Source organism: Trachypithecus francoisi, unplaced genomic scaffold (genome assembly GCF_009764315.1).
Source record: "Trachypithecus francoisi isolate TF-2019V2 unplaced genomic scaffold, Tfra_2.0 Lachesis_group10, whole genome shotgun sequence".
In the NCBI taxonomy this organism is placed as follows: Eukaryota; Metazoa; Chordata; class Mammalia; order Primates; family Cercopithecidae; genus Trachypithecus; species Trachypithecus francoisi.
The window spans coordinates 17,808,645-17,834,476 of record NW_022681455.1 but is presented as its reverse complement, the minus strand read 5'-3'; the positions used below and the strand labels follow the sequence as shown (position 1 = coordinate 17,834,476).

General features: G+C 39.9%; 1 pseudogene; it reads right to left on the bottom strand.

The window, feature by feature from the left end:
• Nucleotides 1-6,285: 6,285 nt before the first annotated feature.
• LOC117088309 lies at nt 6,286-6,606 on the bottom strand (annotated as a pseudogene).
• Nucleotides 6,607-25,832: the final 19,226 nt, after the last annotated feature.

Genomic DNA, 25,832 nt, shown 5'->3' with positions numbered 1-25,832 from the left:
AAAAAAAAAAGGGGGCTACTGCACACTGTACCCTGTATTTTTTTTTAGGTGAGAAGAAACATCAGAAGCAGTTGAAAGACCAAGAAGTGGGTCCTCTAGGGGTGAGGAGGCATTCTGAATAAACCGTGTGTTGTACACCTGCGTTTTAACCTGTCACATGAGGACAAGTGTGGAATTTTCCACTTGTAGCGCCATGTCAGTTCTCAAAGTTTCGGATTTTGGAGCATTTTTAATTTCAGATTTTTCAGACTAGGAATGCTCAACCTGTATTTCCTCTCAACAAACTTCCTTGGAGCTGAGTCATAAAATATCCAAGTGGTACCATCTGGCATCGCTCTTGAAGGCATTCCTCATCACTGATTACAAGGCTGTGCCTGTGTCATAGGCCAGTGATGCTCATGCTTTTCCCTTGGAGGAGGAGCTATTTGCCACCTGGGTGTTCTGCTCAGCAGCACCGTAGGAGTCTGCTCTCATTCCCCTGTAGTCTGTCTGCAGTCATTTCAGGAATGCTCTGCACCAGTGGTTCTTGATTCTGACTGCACACTAGAATCTCAGAGGAGTCTCTAAAAAACACCCATGTCTAGGCCCACCCCTAAAGATTCTGATTTAACTGGCTTTTTTAGGACCCTGCCATCCATGTTTTCTAAATACCCTCCAGGCAATTCTACTGTGCAAACAGGGCGGAGAGTCACTGGCATACACTGTGGCTCGAGATAGCCCCAGCTGGTTCTAAAAAAAGTGACTCTGTTTTCCCTGAGTTTCCTCGGCTGAGTGTGTAGACTTTCTCCACCCTCTCTAGTCACAAATTCACTTCTGTCCTCATTTACTGAGCATTTTAAGTGTTGGATACTATGACAGGTATTGGGAATGCATAGATGAGTGAAACACCATTTTGGTTGTTGAGACTATGACAGACTAGACGGGAGAGACTGCCAGGTAAACAAGTATGGGGGTCAAGTGTGAACCCAAAGGAGGGAGTGGTCAGTTCTACCATTGAGGAGACAGAGGTGAGAACTGGGAAAGGCTTTATAGAGGAGGTGGCTTTGAGTTAAGTCTTAAAAGTTGTTTGTTTTTTTTTTTTTTTTTTTTTTTTTTTGAGACGGAGTCTCCCTCTGTCGCCCAGGCTGGAGTGCAGTGGCCGGATCTCAGCTCACTGCAAGCTCCGCCTCCCGGGTTTACGCCATTCTCCTGCCTCAGCCTCCCGAGTAGCTGGGACTACAGGCGCCCACCACCTCGCCCGGCTAGTTTTTTGTATTTTTTAGTAGAGACGGGGTTTCACCGTGTTAGTCAGGATGGTCTCGATCTCCTGACCTCGTGATCCGCCCGTCTCGGCCTCCCAAAGTGCTGGGATTACAGGCTTGAGCCACCGCGCCCGGCCGTCTTAAAAGTTTTTATTATAAGAACATGGGCCGGGCACGGTGGCTCACGCCTGTAATCCCAGCACTTTGGGGAGGCTGAGGCAGACGGATCACGAGGTCAGGAGATCGAGACCATCCTGGCTAACACGGTGAAACCCCGTCTCTACTAAAAAAAATACAAAAAACTAGCCGGGCTAGGTGGCGGGCGCCTGTAGTCCCAGCTACTCTGGAGGCTGAGGCAGGAGAATGGCGTAAACCCGGGAGGTGGAGCTTGCAGTGAGCTGAGATCCGGCCACTGCACTCCAGCCTGGGCGACAGAGTGAGATTCCTTCTCAAAGAAAAAAAAAAAAAAGAACATGGTAGGTGGGCTAGGTGTAGTGGCTCACACTGGTAATTCCAGAGCTTCGGGAGGCTGAGGCAGGTGGATTGCTTGAGCCTAGGAGTTAGAGACTAGCCTGGGCAACATAGCATGACCCCATCTCTATGAAAATTTTTCAACAAATTAGCTAGCGGAGTGGTGCATGGCTGTAGTCCTAGCTACTTGAGACAGCAGAAGTTACAAAGGGCTTTAACAAGGGAGATAAATCTGGTCGTATTTGTTTATACACATATGGGTGTGAATCCCAGTCCAAGGTCAGAAGACCAATGTACCAGCTCAAGCAGGCAGGCAGGAAACAAAAAATGGACGAATTCCTCCTTCCTCCACTTCTTGTTCTGTTCAGGCTCCCAATAGATTGGATGATACCCACACACAATGGGGAGGCCAACCTGCTTTACTGAATTCACCAATTCAAATGCTAACCTCGTCTGGAAACGCCTCACAGACACGCTCAGACACAACGTTTCATCTGGGTGCCTCTTGGCCAGTCGTGTTGACACATGGAATTAGCCATCACAGGAGTTACATCTGGTGTGAAAACTATAAAGAAATCAGAAAGGATGAAAACCGTGGTGGGCATTTTCTCTTTTGACCACACTACCTCTTTTTTTTCCTCCCTGTTTGGGAGAGAGAGAATTTCCACTTCATAACTCCTCCCTCAGTGTGTGCACCTGTGCTAAGACTCCCAGGGCATTCTGCGCTGCCACTCCAAGCCACCAGGTGGGTATGTGGCCCGAGCTCAGCAGACTGGACTGACTTACGAGGACTTGGACACTTGAGCCAAGTGATCCCAAGATGGAATAAATGTAATGCCAGCAAAGGGCCCTTATCTGATAAGAGTGTTGATTAACTCTTGCTACCTATGCTTCTTCCTTTAGTTTCAGGAGCTGTGATTTATTTACTTATTTGTTTATTTATTTATTTATTTTGAGACGGAGTTTCACTCTTGTTGCCGAGGCTGGATGGAGTGCAGTGGCACGATCTCTCCTCACTGCAACTTCCGCCTTCTGTTTTGAAGCGATTCTCCTGCCTCGGCCTCCTGAGTAGCTGGGATTACAGGTGCCTGCCACCACGTCTGACTAATTTTTGTATGTTTAGTAGAGACAGGGTTTCACCATGTTGGCCAGGATGGTCTTGAACTCCTGACCTTGTGATCCGCCCACCTTGGCCTCCCAAAGTGCTGGGATTACAGGTGTGAGCCACTGCACCTGGCCATTTTATTTTATTTTATTTTATTTATGTTTTGAGATGGGGTCTTGCTCTGTCTTCCAGGTTGGAGTGCAGTGGCGTCATCACGGCTCACTGCAACTTTGACCTCCCCAGGCTCCGGTGATCCTCCCACCTCAGCTTCTCGAGTGTCTGGAATTACAGGTACATGCCACCATGCCTGGCTAATTTTTGTGGGTTTTTTTTTTTTTTTTTGTAGAGATGGAGTTTTTCCATGTTGGCCAGTTTGGTCTTGACCTCCTGGGCTTCAACGATCCACCCATCTCAGCCTCCCAAATTGTTGGGATTACAGGCATGAGCCACTGCACCCAGCTTGTAATATACTTTCAATACATTTCTCTTAAACTTAAATTAGCAAGTGCTTGTTGATAGTCCTTCTAACTGGAGAACCTGGATTCGGCCATGAGGAAGTCATGGGTGGCATTCCATGAGAAGTTCTGTGGGGTGAGAGGTGAAAGGCTGACTGATGGGGGAATGGAAGTGAGAAGTAGAGATAATAATTGCGTTCTAATTTTTAAGGAGTTTGTTTTGGAAAAGAAGCTGTTAAAGAAGTAGCGAACTATTTTTAACCACGCTTGAATCCGTGGTTTGATAGGGTGACTGGAAAGGGAGTTCCTGAAACTTGGGCAGCCATAAGTCTATTGTTTTATTATGAATTTCTCTAATTTTTAGTGAGATAAACTTACTTTTAGTTTATCAACATATTTCAACTCTTCTTACTAGTCACATCTGGCAAACCTGCCCCACGATGTCAAATTGGTCGCTCAAGTGTTTCCTTCAGAATAAGGTTCATCTGATTTGATACATTGATAGGAAGCAGGTTGTAAAAAATAAAGCCACACCGAAGGCTTCTTTTGTAAATAAGATGCCCAAGCACCACATCAATGATTGCATTGAAAAATAACTTGATTTTGGTACTAACTTTTGGAAATACACCTAAAATAGGCTTTCCCTTCTCTAGCCTCACGTGGATTGAATTGTTATGCTGTATAATGATTTTCTGCCCCCTAATGGTGGTTAAAAAGCATTAAGAAGTTTGTCATCTGCTTGAAAACATTTTCTATTATGATAAGAAAATATTTTCTTTATAATACATTTTAAATTTTATTTTAGGAATTCAAAGTGACTTAGAAATGTGTTATGCACAAGAGGCCCGTGTTACTCTTAAAAATAGGCTGATCTCATAAAACAACTGCGAACCTCATTATATAATGTGAACAGACAGGATTTTAGGCAACCAGTAGATGGAGGAATTTCCAAAGCTAAGAACACCACACACTCCAAACCCAACTTCAGAGCATGAGGGCCTTATAGTAATCTGTTCAGCCTTCTCCGCTTTATACTAATAGAAGACTGTGGAGCAGCTCTGAGATATATGCTCACAGAAGTACATCACCCATGATATTCTGGCAAAAGGAAAGACTATTTTAGGTTAGGATTGGATTTTACTTGTGAAATATGAGATTGGGGCCAAGAGAAAGCATTGCTTTGGGTATGGATAGCATGAGATTAAAAAGCTGAAAATAAGTCGAGTGTGTGAAGAAAATGACTGTGACATACAGGAGGAAGGATACCAACAAGAGAGTGCCGTGGGTAGATGCTAGAAAGGGTGGCATCATACAGAAAGGTCAGGGAGGGAGGCTGAGTTTGGCTTTGGTCCAGTCAGCAATAGAAGGCTATTATGAAAGACAAACGCAAATATTTGTAAAATATAACGTGTTGGTACAAACAAATACAAAAACATTGAGTTGCTTCTGCTGCTCCTTTATTAGCCCTGGAATCAATGAATCCAGAGGGAACAGCCACAGACGCTCCTGAGCACCCAAGTCAATTTAGCCCTTCTGTGCCTAACTCAATTTCTTCCCTTAGAATTTGACCCTTGCCTGTGTAACCCACCACTCATGCCAGACCTCCTCCTGACCTCCCCTGCAAGGTGGAGCCCACCAGCCTGATCGCTGTTCTTTGCTTCCCCATTATGATTTACTGTTTTACCTCATCTTATCATTGACATAAAGTGGAGACCCAATGCCTGGCCAGTCTGAAGTTGTACACACGCAGAACATTAACTGAAACCGCAACTAAACCTCATCACATTCCCACTTACCCTGGCTTCCCTTTCTCTATTTTTTAATTAAATTTTTTTGTATTATTCCTATTCCAATTTTCCTGCAAACAGAGGCTCCCCTTCTTCTTGTACTCAAAAAAAAAAAAATTCCACAATTCTGGTTTCTTTTCTTCATTTTCTCTCTTTTCGTAGGCCTATATACTCTTCTATGTTTAATATCCTGGCTCATTTTATTCTTACTAACCATGATAACTTATCTTCTTTTTTATTCAATAGACTGTCCTCACTCTTGATCAATTTTATGCACTTAAATAGGCCATGTCATGTTTTTGCACATCAGACTGGAAAATGTACTAAGATAGGTGGTATCCAGAGTTGACAAAGTTTGGAGAAACAGGTTCAGTCACTTGTGGAAGTATAAGCTTAGACATCCTTTTGGAAGGGCAGTTAGGCTGCATCCACCCAAATTCAGAATATCTGAGCCTTGTGAGTCCTTAATCCTCCTTTTAGAAATCTACCTTACAGAAATATGAGCGCTAGAGGAGAGCAAGGCAAGGCAAGCATATGAGACAGCCATCAAAAATTCAAAACTTAGAAACCAGAATGATAGTACAATTTTTCTTTTTTTTTTTTTTCATTTAAAACAAGAAGTTTACTTAAACAACAAGATGCTTGATCTGAAGGGAAAACTATCTAGGATTCTTTTTGTTTGTTTGTTTTAGCGTAATTTATCCCTACCTGAAGACAGATTGCCCTACGTGTAACAGCTGTGTACAAAAACGTTATAAAATTGTCCTTGGTTTTACAATGATAAATGAAAAACATTAAAATTCTCCATTTGAACAGGGTATGCAAAGAGTTTTATTTTTTTATTTTTATTTTTTGTTAAAACAGTGAGAGCAAAATAACTTACTGGAATATAAAGATAAGAGCTGGATGAGCATGCCACTAATGGAGAAAGGGGGTATTTTCACAGAATCAGTATTTTTCCCCATCCTGTCTCCACTTGACGTCAGTTTGACATCAGTCGAAACATACCATTGGCTGTTTGGTTTAAAAAAAATGCAATATGCTTGTGCACATACACCGGTTCCTTTATGTACAATAAAGGAATGGGGAAGGAGGAAATGAAAGAATAGAGAAAACTATACTGTAGTAGTCAGGATGTGGTGGAACCAAATTGCAGTTTTCTAATTGCAAATGTAATATTGGTCTTTAAAGAACAGAGTTCTGGAGTAAAGACGCAGGTTCTCTTTTCAGTAGACACCTCCTATCTGCTGTTGGAACACATCAATTGTATCTTCATCCTCCATTTCCAACTGTGCAGGTGTATCTGTTTCATTGATTCGTTGCCCATGAAATCAGAATCTGATCTGCCTCATTGGCAATCCCTGTCGTTCACAATAGGCTTTCATTAGTTTACTAAGTGGTGTATGCCTCTTAATCTTAGAGTGCACCGCAGAACTACCCTGCCCCGCCACCTTCAAATTAATATGATCTCAGTTGTTCTCAGTCTTGACTCCTTCCTTGGGCTTTTCGTCCACCGTGGGGAGCGCCGTCGTCTCCTCAGCTGCCATTTCACAAAAGAGGTACCAGGTCCTCACCGAACGAGCACACGAGCAGCACCAGGAGTGGCAGAAGAAGCGATAGTACAATTTTTCAATAAATCCAAAAGCTAGTTTTTTGGGGGAAATATATATATATATATATATATATATAGTGTGTGCAAAAGTCTGGCGATGTTATTTAAGAAAAACAGAAAAAATTATAACTATAGACATTGAGAATGAGAAATTATATTGAAAATACTGAAACAATTTTTAAAAAATAAAATGAAGTTGATGTTCAAGTTCATTCCAACAAATTTGAAAACCCAGAGAAAACAGTTTATTTCCTAGGAAAATGATAAATTGCCAAAATTGACTTAAGAGAAAGACAAAAACCTAAAGACATTTATAACCACTAAAAAAATTTAAAAATCAAAATACCTGTCAAAAATAATTAACTTTTTATTTTTTTCAGTTATTTTTAAATTATAATTTTATAGCTTTATTATTTGAGTTTTGAGACAATGCCTATATAATATTTGTATTTTGGAATTTGAGACATTAATTTTGAACTATTGTATGATGAATTTTTAAATATGTTCCATAAGATATTGAAAAAAATGGGCTGAGCGCGGTGGCTCACACCTGTAATCCCAGCACTTTGGGAGGCCCAGGTCGGTGGATCACCTGACATCAGGAGTTCGAGACCAGCCTGGCCAACATGGTGAAACCCCCCCTCTCTACTAAAAATACAAAAAATTAGGCGGGCATGGTGGCAGATGCCTGTAATCCATGCTACTCGGGAGAGGAGAATTGCTTGAACCCAGCCTGGGTAACAGAGCAAAACCCTGTCTCAACAAAGAGGAAGAAAAAAGATATTGGAAAAATGGTTTATATAGTAATTGGAACTTTCTAGCTGATCTTTAAAAACCAGAATATTCCTTGTTTGTGAACCTATCGTCTATTTTAATTATAAAAGTAATCCAAGCTTATTATAACAAATTTAAACCACAAAAAAAGACCATTATGTTTGCACCCCAAAGGATTACCACTCACTGTTAAGTCGGTACATATCTTTCCACATTCTTCACTGCTTTTTCAAACATAAAAAATAAACTTTGAATGTTTTAATTTTTGCTTTGTTATAATTCATTTATTTTTCCTGTATTCCTTGATTATGTTTCATTTCCTTTCCCTAACTTTTTGGCTGGAATGCTTATCATTCCATAATCTGTTGTCACTAAATTGTTATTGTAGTACCCACCTCCTTTCTTTGAATCAAGAATTATTTAAAAGAGTAAACTTTTTCAATGCCTGCATAACTTTGGTTAAGTTTTCTTCTGTTAACTCTATTGTCTTGGACTTGGAGACTGGTCCATGTAATATTTACTTTTCAGTTTATCAAGATTTTTATTAATATTTACTTTTCAGTTTATCCAAGATTTTCACTTTATCAAATACAGGATTAACTCCATAAGACACCAGAAAAGCAAGTATATTCTCTATTTTTAGAGTTCCAATAATCTTTCAAATCAATCTTAATTATATAATTCTGATTTCTTGTATTGGAGTCCATTTTTTTCTGCGTAGTCAATCTGTCAAAGACAGAAATATATATGATAGCACACTACTTATATATTTTTAAAAATCCATCTTTTTGTATTTTTAATGGTTAATATACTTAATATATTAACAGCTAATATATTTTCATGAAAAACAATTCAACACTGGCAGGTAGGATTCTAAGATGGTCTCTAAAATTCCTGGTGGCTAGTATAGATTTCACATAATATTCCCTTCCTCTTGAGTGTGAGAGACATCTGGGAATGTGGTTGGCTGTGAGTCCCATGATTAAGTTATGTTATATGAAAAAGTGGAAGGGATTTTGCAGATATAACTAAAGTTCTGAATCAATTTTAAGTTGATCAAATGATGGATTATCCTGAGTGAGCCTGACCAAATCAGTGAGACCTTTAAAAGAGAGTTGGAAGGTCAGAAATGGAAGGGGTTAGAGAGATTTGAAGAGAGAGAGAGCCCCATGCTGGCCTCGCAGAAGCAAACAGCCCTGTTGAGAACTGCCTATGGGAAGGGCCATGCGGCAAGGGCTTGCACGGCTTCCAGGAGCTAAGAGTGATCCCAGCCAATATCCAACAAGAAAGCAGACACCCCAGTCCTACAATCTCAAGGAACTGAATTTTACTAATGTAGGATACAGTAAATTCCTCTTCAAAGTTTAGCCTGTTAACTTCCTTTAAAATTCAAGAGGGAGAAAACTTGTTAAGTACAATGAATTCTGAGTTCCCCTTCGAAGAACGAGTATGTCAGTATGTTCAGCTTCCCTGTCCTTTGTTCTCCATTTTAAAGTTTAATGTCCTCATTCTTTACCCTCCTAGCCTGTATCACCTGTTCTGTCTTTAGGGATCCTTAGTCACATGCTCTGTTCTTAGTCACCCTTAGTCACCTGTTCTGTCCTTAGGCATCCTTAGTCACCTGTTCTGCAACTGTCCCTCCCACCAAAGCTACTCACCCCACCACTCTGGCTTGTACCCTCACTCTCTTTAAAATAGCTGATCAGAATTAGCGTAGACTGTGCGGTCCAACCCTAGCCAATAGGGGAAACACACAGCAGTAGGGGCTAGCTGCATGCATTAGGAATAAGACTCCCTTCCCCTCCCTGTCCAGTGTGCTCTCACCATTGCTCCATCCGTGAGACGCATCCTTCTGTAGAAGTAAATTGCCTTGCTGAGAAAACTTGCCTGAGTGCTATTTTCACTTGGTGGCACCAAGCATTTACTTCCAACACTAGTAACTTGAATGAGCTTGGAAGAGGATCCTAAACCCTAGATGAGAAGACGAGAACACACCTTAGCTGGTATCTCAATTTAATTTCAGTTTTGTAAAATCCTAATAGTAATCAATACTTTTATAAGCATGCAACTAACTTGTGCCTGGACTTCTGACCTACGGAAACTATGACATAATAAATGAGTAATGTTTCAAACTGCTAAGTTTGTAGTATTGTGTTATGCAGCAAGAAAACACAAATACAAACATATAAAGACTTCTGAGAGTTATATTTTTTGTGTTAATTAGACCCTTCATGATTATAAAATAACCTCTATTGTTCTGTTTAATATATTTGCTTTACATATTTTAATATATTTTACTTTATTATACATATTACTAATATTGTGATTTCTGTTTTCTTGGTGTTTGCTTTCATTTATTATCCCTTTGCCATCCTTTTAGTTCTAAAGTTGTGAGATACTTCTAGAAATAGTGTATGTATGTGTGTATATATACTTGTTTAATTGAATTTTTTGTATTTTCATGATATAATTTGTCATGTTTTATTTATTGGTATCTCTTTTGATCTTAATTTTTCATCTTACTCTGTTATTTCTGTATCTTATTCTTTGTTCTGTTATTTTCTGTACTTTGGTATATAACTATATTTTTGTTTGTTTTCTGTTTTTCAGTGACTTTAGAAAGTATGCATTTAAACCTTGTTTTTAGGAATAAAAAATTTACATTTTTCTAAAAGATTCTTCTACTTGTGTATTTCTTTCAAGGCAGGGACTAGAATTCTTGTCCCCTTGTACCCTTAGTACCAATCACATAGAAATGTTTAAAAAACGTTTGATTGGCCAAGTATGGTGGCTCATGCCTGTAATCCCAGCACTTTGAGAGGCCAATGCAGGTGGATGGCTTCAGGCCAGGAGTTCAAGACCAGCCTGGACAACATGGTAAAACCCCGTCTCTACAAAAAAAAAAAATACAAAAATTAGCCAGGTGTGGTCCCAGCTACTTGGGAGGTTGAGGCAGGAGGGCCACTTAAGCCTTGGAGGCGGAGGTTGCAGTGAGTTGAGATTGCACCATTGCACTCCAGCCTGGGTGACACAGCAAGACTGTCTCAAAAAAATAAATAAATAAAAATAAATAAATACAAAACATTTGGTTTGCTGAATTGAAATCACTAGATTCTAAGCAATTGTGCTGGTAAGTAGTTTTTACCATTTTTTTTTCAAATTAGCTTTTAAAAATAGTATTTGATTTTTCTCTTTGGGTTATATCATTTTCATCTCAGTTTTAAACCATTTTCTTCATGTATACTCTCTTGAAACAGACACCTGTAATCTGAGACAAAAAATAAAAATAACTTGATGGACTAGAATGTAATTACCTTCCTCTGATTTTTTTTTTTTTTTTTTTTTGAGAAAGACTCTTGCTCTGTTGCCCAGGCTGGAGCACAGTGGTACAATCTGTTTACTGCAGCCTCCATCTCCTGGGTTCAGGGGATTCTCCTGACTCAGTCTCCCGTGTAGCTGGGATTACAGGTGCATGCTACCATGCCTGGCTAATGTTTGTATTTTTAGTAGAGACGGGGTTTCAGCATGTTAATCAGGCTGGTTTCGAATTCCTGACCTCAAGTGATCCCTCCAATTTGACCTCGCAAAGTGCTGGGATTACAGGTGTAAGCCACTGTGCCTGGCATTTTTTTTTTTTTTTTTTTTTTTAAGAGATAGGATCCAGGCTGTTGCCCAGGCTGGAATGAAGTGACTCAATCATAGCTTATTGCACCAATCTCTTGATTTTAAATGATCCACCTGTCTTGGTCTCCCAAAGTGCTGGGATTATAGGTATGAGCCACCACACCTGGTGACAATCTGTTTTTCTGATACATAATAATATATTGTGCACATTTTTCCAAGTTCTTGGAAGGAAGGTATTTCTGGTAATGGAACCAATAAATCAGAGGGTATATGATACATAAATCCAAATCCACTTAAGTACAATGTAAGGTTATTTCTCATGTAAGAACCCAGGATGAGTACAGGTCAGTGAATGGCTTTCTTCCGTATTGTGATTCAGAGACTGAGGCTCTTTCTAATGTGTTATTCTTGCATAACCAGAGTATACTGTCATCTGCATGATTTAGGCTGGTTGCCACACCTAGGATCTGACTAGTAGAAGGGAAAGGGAACGTGGAGAAAATACACTGTCTTAAAAGACTGAGTCCTGAAGTAAGATTTACTTAACACTCACATTCCTTCAAGAGGGATATAGTCACATGGCCATCCAACTGCAAGGGAGGCTGGGAAATGATAAGAAGGAGAGACTAGATTTTGATACACAGCTAGTGGCACTGCCACAGGCAGTTTTGTTATATATTTGTTTAATTTCATATGTGAAAAAAATTTTAACACATTAATCTCATTGTAAAATTATTATTTGTCTTTGAAGGTATCACAGGCACTTGTCAAATGGGCGCACCTCTAGTTAGTGGCAGATCCAGAATGGACACAGATCTTTTGACACTAATGGCAAAGCTCTTTCTTCTTTTTCTTTTCTTTTTTTTTTTTTTTTTGAGACAGAGTCTCGCTTTGTTGTCCAGGCTAGAGTGCAGTGGTGCGATCTCAGCTCACTTCAACCTCCACCTCCCAGGTTCAAGCAATTCTTCTGACTCAGCCTCCCCAGTAGCTGGGATTACAGACATACACCACCATGCCCAGCTAAAACCCAGTAGAGACAGGGTTTCACCATGGTGGCCAGACTGGTCTTGAGCTCCTGACCTTGTGATCTGCCCACCTCGGCCTCTGCTGGGATTACAGGTGTGAGCCACTGCACGCCGGCTGGCAAAGCTCTTTCTAATGAATGATACGGACAGTAGGCAGGGAAATACTAAATAGAAAAGGGCAGTGTTGTGGGCAAAGCCCCATCCTCAAACCTGGACCTGCAGCCCAAAATGAAACATGCATTCCTGTTTTCCAGCTCGAAATGTTGCCTTTTCCAAAACCACCCTGGCCTACCCTGTCCCCCATCCTGTACCCATAAAAAGCCAGGCTCCACTGGCAGAGTGGCAGAGAAGGAGAGGAGGAGCAGCCAGACATTGGAAACAAGAGAAGAAGCAGCTGGACATCAGAGAGAAGCAGCTTGACTTCACAGGGATGGCTTAATGGTGGGACCTTGAAGAAGAGTTTGGCCAGGGATGGCCAAACTCCAGGGGAAGACCACCTTCCCTCTCCATTCCCTTTCCAGCTCCCCATCTGGCTGAGAGCCACTTCTACCACTCAATAAAATCCTCCACATTTACCACCCTTCAATTCATTCATGTGACCTTATTCTTCCTGGATGACAGACAAGGGCCCGGGTGTGGGTACAAAAGGCTGTCACACTGACCCTCCACTGAGCTGTGTAACACTTAAGTCAACCATGGATGGCAAAGCTAAGACAGTGCACTCTAACACATGCCCTCTGGGGCCTTGGGGTTGGCGGGCAACCCCTAGATGCTGCCATGGGCCTTCACAGAGTTCTGCTCCTGCTGGTTGCCCAGAAGCACTCGTCCTGGCCCCTGTACCACTCACCTGAACGCTCCCACTTCCATAAGGGGTTGAGAGCTACAGGCTGAGTCCCACGAAGGGGTCAAGGGAACTATCCTGTTTCATTAATGCAAGGCTTACTTTACTTTGTTTAAAGTTAATGAAGTATGAGCTGTTTTTTTTGTTTGTTTGTTTTCCACTAAAGATAAACACTATTAGAAATATCTCTGGTGAGAGGTTGAAGCTTTTTTGAGAGAGACGTCTATAAACTATAGAGTATGGGGTTAATTTAATTTAAGAAAATGGTTGTCTAGTCAGTTGGTAGAAGCAGCCTGTAGACCATATTGCTGGCATAATTATTTTAGATGCTAACAAATGAGCATTCATGGAGTTTGATAACTCCATGAAAATCTCTCAGATTTTAGTTGTTAACGATGGGACATCATTTCCTGAATTCCACATTCACTAAATAGGCTTCCATTAAAATATTCCTTTTTTATTCTTCAGATACTTGTATATCAGCTTTCAGCATGTAGGGAAAGTGTTGACCACTTATTTGGTGAATTTGGACAGGTAATTTGGATAACTTAGGTTTTCAAATACTATTTTTCCATAGGTGTGTATAGTTGCCTTTTGCTTAACTTTACCAGATAAATAACAAAATCTCTGTTTCAATTTGCCTTTGTAGTCAGAGCTAAAGAAATGACTCATACTGGTGGTAGAAATTCCTGGTTATTTCAGCCAGCTGATCTCTTTATCCCAGAACATAAAGAATACAAATAATTTACAACTCCTTTAAAAATCATATTGCTGTAAATTTATATCCTATTACTGAAGATAACATGTCATACACAGATCTTGTAAAATATTTCTCCAGACCTCTATACATCTTTTAGTAATGCTACAGGACAATGTCTTTAAATGTATGTAAAAGATCATAAATTTTATCATGCTTGATTGCAGAAGGCAATCACTCTCCTAGAACAGAGAGTCTGCATCCTCCTAACTCTGATACGTTCTCTACAGTTTTTAAACTGAAGAATGCCTGCAGCAGGGGCTATCACAATATCAGTTGCACGCAGGGCGGCTGCTGGAGGGCATGTGTCATTAGCATCACCCTGTGAGGGGATGCATACTATTCATTATGTGTGGGTACTATTAAGCCCCACAGGGACAATAAGCAGGAAAGATCAGTCTTTCCAAACCTCATTCTCCCAAAACAAATCTATGGAACTATTATATTCATGGGAAGACTTCCCATTGTACATTTATTGGCTTTTGAGTGAAAGAAATGAGGTCACAGAGTTATTATTAAAAATAATGAAAAAATTTTCAAATATATACCACTGATCAGTTGCTTGGATGAATTATTGAACTCAGGAAAGTACTAACTGATTTTCAATGAGAAAACCTTTGTGATATTGGTGAATGCAATTTAAAACCTGGCATTATAGTTTATTAAGTGGTGCATTTTCTTCATCTGAATCTTCAGGTTATTATGAGGGTATCATTCTGTTGATGAAAAGAGTCAAACTCTGTAAAATACGTGAAGAGATTTATTCTGAGCCAAGTATGAGTGACCATGGCCCATGACACAGCCCTCAGATGGTCCCGAGGACAAGTGCCCAAGGTGGCCCGGGTGCAGCTTGGTTTAATATATTTTAGGGACACGTGAGACAGCAATCAAATACTTTAAAGATATACATTGGTTCTATGCAGAAAGGTGGGACAATGGAAGTGGGGAATGTTGGAGGTCAAGGTCTTAGGTAGATTTTAAAATGTTCTGATTGGCAGTTGGCTGAAAAAGTTATTATCAGTAGAAAGGAATGTCTTGGTTACATTAAGAGGTTATGGAGACCAAAATTTCATTGTGCGATAGCCTCCAGATAGCAGGCTTCAGAGATAATAGACTGTAAATGTTTCTTTTTTCTTTTCTTTTTTTTTTTCGAGACGGAGTCTTGCTCTATTGCCAGGCTGGAGTGCAGTGGTACGATCTCGGCTCACTGCAACCTCTGCCTCCCGGATTCAAGCCATTCTCCTGCCTCAGCCTCCCGAGTAGCTGGGATTGCAGGTGCCTGCCACCATGCCCAGCTAATTTTTGTATTTTTATTAGAGAAGGTTTCACTATGTTGGCCAGGATAGTCTTGATCTCTTGACTTTGTGATCCACCCACCTCGGCCTCCCAAAGTGTTAGGATTGCAGGTGTGAGCTGCCACGCCTGGCCGACCATAAATGGTTCTTATCAGACTTAAGGTCTGTGTTGATGTTAACACTGGAGGGTATAAGGGGGCATGTCCAATCCCCACTTCCCATCCTAACTTGAACCAATCTTTCAGGTGAAATTTTAGAGTGCCCTGGGGGAGGAGGAAGTCCATTCAGATGGTTGGGGGACCTCAGTATTTTATTTTTGGCTTACATTCTGGCCTTATAATTTTATTTTTGGTTTATAGTTCTTCTACTATTGACAGTCCTAAAAAACAGGGAAATAAAGTAGATTTAGGACTCAAGTATTCAAAGTTGCAGTTTTAGGCAAAAATTATCTTTAAATATAAAATAATACATTGGCAGCTGGGTGCGGTGGCTCACGCCTGTAATCCCAGCACTTTGGGAGGCCGAGGCAGGCAGATCACGAGGTCAGGAGTTTGAGACCAGCCTGACCAATATGGTGAGACCCCCATCTCTAATAAAAATACACAAATTAGCCGGGTGTGGTGGCAGGTGCCTGTAATTCCAGCTACTCAGGAGGCTGAGGCAGGAGAATTGCTTCAACCTGGGAGGCAGAGATTGCAGTGAGCTGAGATTGGGCCACTGCACTCCAGCCTGGGCAACAGAGTGAGACTCCATCTCAAAAAATAATAATACATTGTATTGGAGGGAAACTGAAAAAAATTTCTCTAACAGGCAAACATTGCCCTTTGTTAGTTGTATACTCTGTGCCAAGTTACTAAGCAAACAATAGAGGAACAAAAACCATTTGGAGAAATTTGAGCTGGCTTACTCTTCACTTGTAGCACAGATACAAGCTGCATCATGTACAGAAACATTGAAATGGTTAAATATGCAAAAGAAATCTGTGACAGATTATAAAATCAGCTTGTCTCGGTTGAAGCAATTAAAGCCTTAAAATTGCATCTGTATCTGAAGTGGTGCCGAAAGTGCCAATGGTTTAAAATAATTCTTTTGAAATGAACATTTTTAATGAAATTCACTTTTGGACTATTAAGTTTATGCAATAATTCCTAAGGATTTGGTATAGAAGACAAGGGAAGGCTCCAGACCCACAGATCTGTGAAAGGGAAGTGTTTTGGGCCCCAAAAATCACGAAGCTAAAGGAAAAAGTCAGGCTGGGAACTGCTCAGGGCAAACCTGCCTCCCACTCTATTCAGTCACCCCTCTGCTCACTGAGACAAATGCGTATCTGATTGCCTCCTTTGGAGACGCTAATCAGAAACTCAAAAGAATGCAACCTGCAGTGGCTCATGCCTGTAATCCCAGCACTTTGGGAAGCCGAGGTGGGTGGCTCACCAGAGGTCAGGAGTTTGAGACCAGCCTGGCCAACATGGTGAAACCCTGTCTCTACTAAAAATACAAAAATTAGCTGGGCATGGTGGTGGACTCCTGTAATCCCAGCCACTCAGGAAGGCTGAGGCACAAGAATCACTTGAATCTGGGAGGCAGAGGTTGCAGTGAGCTGAGATTGCGCCACTGCACTCCAGCCTGAGCGACAAGAGCAAGACTCTGTCTCAAAAAAAAAAAAAAAAAAGAATGTAACCATTTGTCTCTTATCTACCTATCACCTGGAAGCCCCCTCCCTGCTTTGAGTTCTCCCGTCCTTCCAGACTAATGTTCATCTCACATATATTGATTGATGTCTCATGTCTCCCTAAAATGTTAAAAACCAAACTGTGGTCTGACCACCTTGGCCACATATTGTCAGGACCTCCTGAGGCTGTGTCATAGGCATGCATCCTCAATCTTGGCAAAATAAACTTTCTAAATGAACTGAGACTTGTCTCAGATTTTTTGGGGTTCACATTTTGGTGACCACAAAGGGATTCTGAGTAGAAGTGCCTCCGACCTTTGACAAATCTGCTGGTGCTTGGTACCAGCTTGACCTATCTTTACGGCTCAAACCAATAGGACAATTTGCTGATGCCTGGAAGCACCCCCTCTAGAGAATCCTTGATCTCCCGAAATTGGATGGAGATCTAAAGTTTATTTTGCTGTACAATTCCCCCCCCTTTTTTTTTGAGACCGAGTCTTGCTTTGTTGCCCAGGCTGGATTCCAGTGGTGTGATCTCAGCTCACTGCAACCTCCGCCTCCTGGGTTCAAGCAATTCTCCTGCCTCAGCCTCCCAAGTAGCTGGGATTACAAGTGCGTGCCACCACACCTGGCTGATTTTTGTATTTTTAGTAGAGACAGGGTTTTACCATGTTGGCCAGGCTAGTCTTGAACTGTTGACTTCAGGTGATCCACCCACTTTGGCCTCCCAAAGTGCTGGGATTACAGGTGTGAGTCACTGCACCTGGCCCATACCACTCTTTTTTATTTTATTTTATTTTATTTTATTTTATTTTTTGGAGTTTTACTTGTTTCCAACACAAAGAAGGCAAGTTTTTCCTGTTTTCTTGATGATGGAAGGCAGTTAACTCCTTTATGGAGTTTGAGCTTGCTTCCAACAGGGAAGATGAGGTTTTTTCCTGCTTCTAGGGTGGCAGAGAGCAGTCTACAGCCTGAGACCCATCCCTAGGTAAGTAACTGCACTGGGCTTTGTCTCAGTTAAAGTTAAAATTAACAATCAGCTGGTCTTAATTTCTCCTTACCATTAGAGCGCTCAGTAATGATGTAAGTTGTGCGATCATTTGTTTTGCTTACCTGTTTTTTTTTGTTGTTTGTTTCTATGTTTGTTGTTTTGGTCTTTTTCCGAGTGGGTATGATCAACTCTATCCGACTTGATCAAATCTGAAGCAAGTTCCAAATTTTGGGGAACAAGGCCTCTGAAGTGGCTAAATTCCACCACCCCACCACACACACACACAAAACATGGTGTTCCTGCGGGAGAAAAACGGCCAGCAGAAGGAAAAAAAAAAAGAGGAAAGATTTTTGATTTTGACTAATAAGGAGCTTTATTTACATTAACAAGGCCACTTTTTTTTTTTTTTTTTTTTTTTTGCTAGCCAGGCCAAACTAAAAGAGCAGTGGCTGTACTTCTGAAATAGCAGCAATTTGTCCTAGCTGAAATGTGGTAATGAGATTTAAAAATATATTTTTTAAAGGAACTCAATGGTTAAAAGTCAGCTTAATTAAAAACTAACATTCGAGATGTATATGTGTGTGGGGGCATATGTGTGTGTTTGTATTTAAAAGGCCTTCATGTTTTTGTTTTCGTTTTTCTCCTATGACCTTGTCATTTTTTTTGAGCAAAAGTTTTTTCTTCTCAGTTGGCTGAATTCTGGTTTCTTCATTTACTTCTGCTGTCTCTCCTTTCTCTTGCAACTTCTGCTGCATGGGGGACCTAATATAGTTTATAACAACCTCAGGTTCCTTAAAGAAAATGGAGAAGGCGCCGCCAGACTCCCTTGGGGGAGAAACCTGGTTTTCCCTATTTTCATAATGTAATGATGTAATATATGTAATATATTGTAATGTAAACTGATAAGTTCATCTCAGTTGTTTTTTTTTTTTTTTTTTTTTTTGAGATGGAGTCTCGCTCTGTTGCCATGCTGGAGTGCAGTGGTGTGATCTTGGCTCACTATAACCTCTTCCTCCTGGGTTCAAGCAATTCCCCTGCCTCAACTTCTTGAGTAGCTGGGACTACTGATGCATGCCACCACGCCCAGCTAATTTTTTGTATTTAGTAGAGACAAGGTTTAATCATGTTGGTCAAGATGGTCTTGATCTCCTGACCTCGTGATCTGACCACCTCAGCCTCCCAAAGTGCTGGGATTACAGGTGTGAGCCACTGTGACTGGCCAAGTTTGTCTCAGTTCTTAAGCTGCTTACTTTTGTATTGTGTTACCTGTTTTTTTGTTTTTTTTTTTGTTTGTTTTGTTTTTTTGGCTAAAACAGTATTGCAACAGAGTACTCTTGGGTTTTAAGGAAGAGTGTGATTTAGATACTCAGAAATGTCTTTGCTTAAAAAAATTTTTTTGTAAGTGCACTATAAAAGCATCACATGGTCTAACCTCAATAATTCTTCCTTTTTGTAGACCCAGGATTCAGTGTGGGCTCTGCCCAGAGCTCAGAGATCCACTTAAAAGATCTGTAGTTCCTACCTAAATAAAATTGGTCTCCTTATACAATCCTATGATAGATTTCTGCAACTTTATGTTTGATTTGATCAAATAAATGATTTGATTTTTAATCTCCCTCTAGCATCACCAGACTTTTGTCTCTGTACCTTATGATGCAAATTTTGCCATTTGATTTGCACCTGAGTTGTTTCCTTTAATATGAAAATTTAAGGCTATTTAGCTGACAACTGCCTAGAGTTGTGAAACAGGTTATCAAGAATCTGAAAGTGGCCGGGCACGGTGGCTCAAGCCTGTAATCCCAGCAGTTTGGGAGGCCAAGGCGGGTGGATCACGAGGTCAGGAGATTGAGACCATCCTGTCTAACATGGTGAAACCCCATCTCTACTAAAAATACAAAAAACTAGCTGGGCCTGGTGGTGGGCGCCTGTAGTCCCAGCTACTCGGAGGCTGAGGCGGGAGAATGGCGTGAACCCTGGAGGCGGAGCTTGCAGTGAGCCGAGATCGCGCCACTGCACTCCAGCCTGGGTGACACAGCGAGACTCTGCCTCAAAAAAAAAAAAAAAATGAATCTGAAAGTCTAAGACAGGAAAAAAAGGTTTTTATAAATCTATCGGCATGCCTAATACATCTATGTATTTATGTGTTATGTACACAATATTTCACTACTGAAAATATATAAAAGAGCTCTAGTTAATTGGCTTAAGAAAAAGCACTTGAATCAAATACTTTGTCACAAAAAAAAAGCTAGTCAAATGTTTTTTCAAGTTTATATAACTTAAATAAAATCTTTAATAAATAAGCTAGCTTTGAAATTATTGGTAAAGTAATATTAGAAATGTCTTAAGAATTGCCAGTGTATATTTTTGTTTGCATTATTAATCAAGCAATTTCATACTTATCCCTGCCAAATACTATAAGGTGTCAAAATTTGGCATATATACAAAACTATAAACCCAGCCCAAGACAGAATGATCTTTGCTTGTATAATCTTTAATAAATAAGATATTGATACTGGTTTAATAAAAATAGCAACATCTTGAATTTAGTCAGACTGCTATAACTTCTAATCTTGTGACTTTAGGCAGTTTAGTCCACAGGCAGTAAGTATGGTTTTGAGAGAGGACTGTTATCATCTTTGTTTCTTTTTTTTTTTTTTTTTTTTTTTTTTGAGACGGAGTCTCGCTCTGCCGCCCAGGCTGGAGTGCAGTGGCCGGATCTCAGCTCACTGCAAGCTCCGCCTCCTGGGTTTACGCCATTCTCCTGTCTCAGCCTCCCAAGCAGCTGGGACTACAGGCGCCCGCCATGTCACCCGGCTAGTTTTTTGTATTTTTTAGTAGAGACGGGGTTTCACCGTATTAGCCAGGATGGTCTCGATCTCCTGACCTCGTGATCCGCCCGTCTCGGCCTCCCAAAGTGCTGGGATTACAGGCTTGAGCCACCGCGCCCGGCCTATCATCTTTGTTTCAAAGCCAAACTATAAACTAAGTTCCTCCCAAACTTAGTTCAGCCTACACTCAGGAATAAACAAGGACAGCTTGGAGGTGAGAAGCAAGAGGGAGTCAGTTAGGACAAATCTTTTTCACCATCTCAGTTATAATTTTGCAAAGCTATGGTGGTTCTATAACTTTAAATAATGAAATCACAGTTTTTATAAATAATCTAGGTAAATGATTAAAATAAAATAATTAGGTAAATGTAATAGGATACATACTTGCAGAAAAACTCATTGTAATTTGGAATTTAAAGTTATATTAAATTAAATAACAGATATTTCATTATTTGGTTATTTTTCAATACAAATATATTTGTAAGAAAACATTCTTTTGTTTGTTTGTTTTTGAGATGGAGTCTCGCTCTGTCATCAGGCTGGAGTGCAGTGGCGTGATCTCAGCACACTACAACCTCTGCTTCCTGGGTTCAAGTGATTCTCCTCCTTCAGCCTCCTGAGTAGCTGGGACTACAGGCATGCACCACCATGCCCAGCTAATTTTTGTGATTTTAGTACAGATGGGATTTCACCATGTTGGCCAGGATGGTCTTGATCTCTTGACCTTGTGATCCGCCTGCCTTGGCCTCCCAAAGTGCTGGGATTACAGGCATGAGCCACTGTGCCTGGCTGGAAAACATTCTTTCTTAACAGAAGTGTTTCTTTTAAAAAAGGTGAACTATTTTTGTCTAATTCAAAGCTTATTTAAAGGTCATGTATAAAACAAGGTAAAAAGAACCAGGAAATAAGAGATATAACAAAAGTTATGAAAATAAAGAATTTTTTTTTTTTTGGTCAGGAAATAAAAGAGATATAACAAAAGTTATGAAAATAAAGAATTTTTTTTTGGTAAGAAAATTTAAAGATAAATAATTTCATATGAGAAAGAATTTTGTATGGTAAATTTAGCCCTAGAGTAAAATGGTTGTTTAAGAAAGAGACATGTTCATGACAAACCTGAGAGCCCAAGCATGTCATGAATGGTCTGTGAAAGTCACAGTAAGAAGATGTATTTTAAAAAACACCAGGTCCAGCACAGTGACTCCCACCTGTAATCCCAGCACTGTAGGAGGCCGAGGTGGGCAGATCACCTGAGGTCAGGAGTTTGAGACCAGCCTGGCCAACATGGCAACCATCTCTACTAAAAATATACAAATTAGCCAGGTGTGGTAGCAGGTGCCTGTAATCTCACCTACTTGGGAGGCTGAGGCAGGAGAATCACCTGAATTTGGGAGGCAGAGGTTGCAGTGAGCTGAGATTGTGCCATTGCATGCTAGCCTGGGAGACAGAGAGTGAGACTCTGTCTCAAAAAAAAAAAAAAGAAAAAGAAAAAGAAAACAAAAACACCAAAAACTTTTATATAATAAATAAAAACTTTTATATAATAATAATATTTATATGATTAAGGGAAACTATAATGGTCGTTCTAGGGATTGAGTTTGATGTTAAAAAAATCACTTCTACATGAAATAATTGGTTAGAACAATGAAATTTTCTTAGGGGGTTGATTTATGCAATAAATTATAAGAGATTTTAATTTTTTAAATTTTAACCCAAGGTTCAACTTTTATTGCATGTCACCAGTTTGGGTGTTCTCTTCACTTTTAAAAGCTGTGAAACAGTAACACTCACCTTCAACTCATTTTCAGCTCTTGTAAGTTTTTTTTCCCCCCCTTGGGTTCTGTTCTGTTTGCTGTGGCCTGCTGGTAACAATGTTTTCTGAAAGATCTAAAGGAAACATTTTCTTCCAACATTATATTCTGTGCACTGTAGAAGGTCTTTTCTTTTGTCATTTGGTAACTGGTCTAACAGATTTTATGTTTTATTGGAATAATTCCTATGACACTATTATTAAGTTTGGTTTGCTAAGGAAAAACAAAGAGTTATCACTGATTAAATGAATGACTTATTTTACAATGACCTGTGATCCTATTTTGTAATATCAAAAAAAATTTTTTTTTGAGATGGAATCTTGCTCTGTCGCCTAGGCTGGAGTGCAGTGGCATGATCTCGGCTCACTGCAGCCTCCACGTCCTGGGTTCAAGCGATTCTCCTGCCTCAACCTCCCAAGTACCTGGGACTACAGGCACGTGCCACTATATCCGGCTAATTTTTTGTATTTTTAGTAGAGACAGGGTTTTATCATGTTAGCCAGGATGGTCTCAATCTCCTTACCTTGTGATCTGCCCTCCTCAGCCTCCCAAAATGCTGGGATTACAGGGAAGAGCCACTGTGCCCAACCTATATAAAATGTTTTAAACTTTTGGTATTTGACAAACTTCCAAAATCAAATTATAAATTATGTCTTTTACTGACCTAATTAATCCTTTAAGATATTATTAATAGGTTTCCTAAAGTACAAAAAATGACATATTTGGCTTATTTGGTATAAAAATTATACAGGAAGCATTATCAAATATAAAATGGTGTTTGGTTTTCTTTGGGCTGTATTTGTATAACTATGTTATTGGTATGTGTTCCAAAATAATGGGAAACTCCTAAAATTCTGATATGACTTAATGTATGTTATCAGTAATAATTATAATTGTTAAGTTAAATTATTGTGTGCCACAGAGGTAACAAATTACATTGTAAATTGTGACTTTGACTATGGCTGCCCTAACACTTTTTGTCATCCACAGAAAATTGTTTTGTTTTGGTCCTCTTTAGAAGGTGGTTTTATAATCAGCTATAAGACTCTAACTGGTGTTTTTGAATGTAGGTTTCTGATAACTTTGGAGACTGTAACATCAGAATAGAAGAAAAACTTTCAGGACTCATGGAGAGCTGAAATGTTCATAAATATCAAGCAGAACAGGAATTAACTACATAGATAAACTAATAGAAGTTTGAAGTAATCTTTTGAACTTTTTACTTAAAACATTGCTGAACCTTTTTTTGTTTTTCAGAGTTGAGAATACTTTCCTTTAAGCTATTTACAACTTTCAACAATTGAGTAAAGTATACTTCCATGCACAAAATTTGGAGCATATTTGTTTCTCTCTACCTGATTTCTACAGAATTTGGCAACTATTTGTGAGTATTCTTAACTTATGACAATACAGTTATTTGCGTAAGTGCAGTAAGAATCTGTTTTCATTTGTAATAGGACACTATTGAAGAAACTGGTTATTTTACCAAGGCTTTATCTAGAATGGTATGCTTTCCTTTAAGGAATCAAAGTTGACTTATGGAGCCAATAAAAGCCCTTTAAAAAACTGGCCTCATTCCTTTGTTCCTGACCTGTGCTAGCAAGGTTCCTGACCTGTACTAAGTAAAGAATGCCACTTTTTGACAGGTCCAGGAGCCCCAAGTTTATCTTGTACCCTCAGGAGGAAAGGAATTCACCCAACTCTTCGGTATTTGATGGTACAAATCCATTGCTGGGCTTGGCTTTAAAAAAGTCTTATCTGAGATTCCTTCTATGGAACAACATTCCATTAAGGTCAACTTAAAAGTCTATGTAAAAAATAATTATTCTTGCTGCACTGTATATAAATAATTAGGCCAAGTATAATAAAGCAAAACAGTCCTACCATGGTTTGTCTTTAGTAAAAATGAGAAAAGGGAGAGAGAAAAATTATGTTTTAAAAACTATAGTATAATTTGTTAGATTCTAGTCTTGCCTAATGTTTTTCAATTTGTATTACTTTCTGTAGTTTGGACAGAATTCTAATTTTTCTTGGCTACAAGTCTTCAAAATAATGTTTTCAATTGTTTTTCTTTTTTTTCCCCAATTTTTCTAATTTGGAGTCACTGAAAAGTAAGCTGTGCTTTCGTAAAGCCCTGCAAACTAAAGTTAGACAACTTAAATCTCAGAAGAAAATAACAGCAGCCTATTTACATACATAAGCCACTTTCATACCTGCTTACTGATGTATGGACTTCAGAGTAATGTGGCCTATATCAATTTTCCAGGATTGCTCTGTTGTTTTCTTCCTTCCTCCCCCTATTTTCTCTTCATAGGACATGAGACTCCACAGTCTTCAAGAATGAGCTTTCCTAATAACTCAAGAACTAGCTATCTAGGAATAAACCATCCTAGCCATGAGAAATCAGATGAAACCAGAGACTAGAGACTCATTTTCTTCTAAAATGCTTTATCCAAAAGATTTTAAAAAATAAAATGGGGGAAATGTGAGAGAAAAATATCTTAGGCCCCCCAAATCACTAAGCTAAAGGGAAAAGTCAAAGTTGGGAACTGCTTAGGGCAAAATTGCCTCCCACTCTATTCAAAGTCACCCCTCTGCTCACTGAGATAAATGCATTTGTTTATCTGATTGCCTCCTTTGGAGATGCTAATCAAAAACTCAAAAGAATGTAACCATTTGTCTCTTATCTACCTATGACCTGGAAGCCCTCTCCTTGCTTTTCCAAACCAAACCAATGTTCATCTTACATACGTTGACTGATGTCTCGTGTCTCCCTAAAATGTGTAACACCAAACTATGGTCTGACTGCTTTGGGCACATGTTGTCAGGACCTCCTAAGGCTATGTCATGGGTGCATGTCATCAACTTTGGCAAAATAAACTTTCTAAATTAACTGAGACCTGTCTCAGTATTTGGGGGTTCACAGATCCAACTGCTTACTCTCCATCTCCAAGTAAATGTCACAGAGACAACGTGCATTAAACAAGTTTGAGACTGAACCATGGTTTCTCCCAAATCTGATTCTCTTTCATGTTTTTTGTTTTTGTTTTTGTTTTTTGAGATGCGGTTTTGCTCGTCGCCCAGGCTGGAGTGCAATGGCATAATCTCAGCTCACTGCAACCTCTGCCTCCCAGGTTCAAGCAATTCTCCTGCCTCAGCCTCCCAAGTGGCTGGGATTACAGTCGCGCAACCACCACGCCTGGTTAATTTTTGTATTTTTAGTACAGATGGGGTTTCACCACGTTGACCAGGCTGGTCTCCAACTCCTGACCTCAAGTGATCCACCTGCCTTAGCCTTTTTTTTTTTTTTTTTTTGAGATAGAGTCTTACTCGGTCACCCAGGCTGGAGTGCAGTGGCATGATCTGGGCGCTCATTGCAAACTCCACTTCCTGGATTCAAGCAATTCTCCTGCCTCAGCCTCCCCAGTAGCTGGGATTACAGGTGTGTACTACCACACCTGGCTAATTTTTGCATTTTTAGTAGAGATGGGGTTCACCATGTTGTACAGGCTGGTCTCAAACTCCTGAACTCGTGATCTGCCC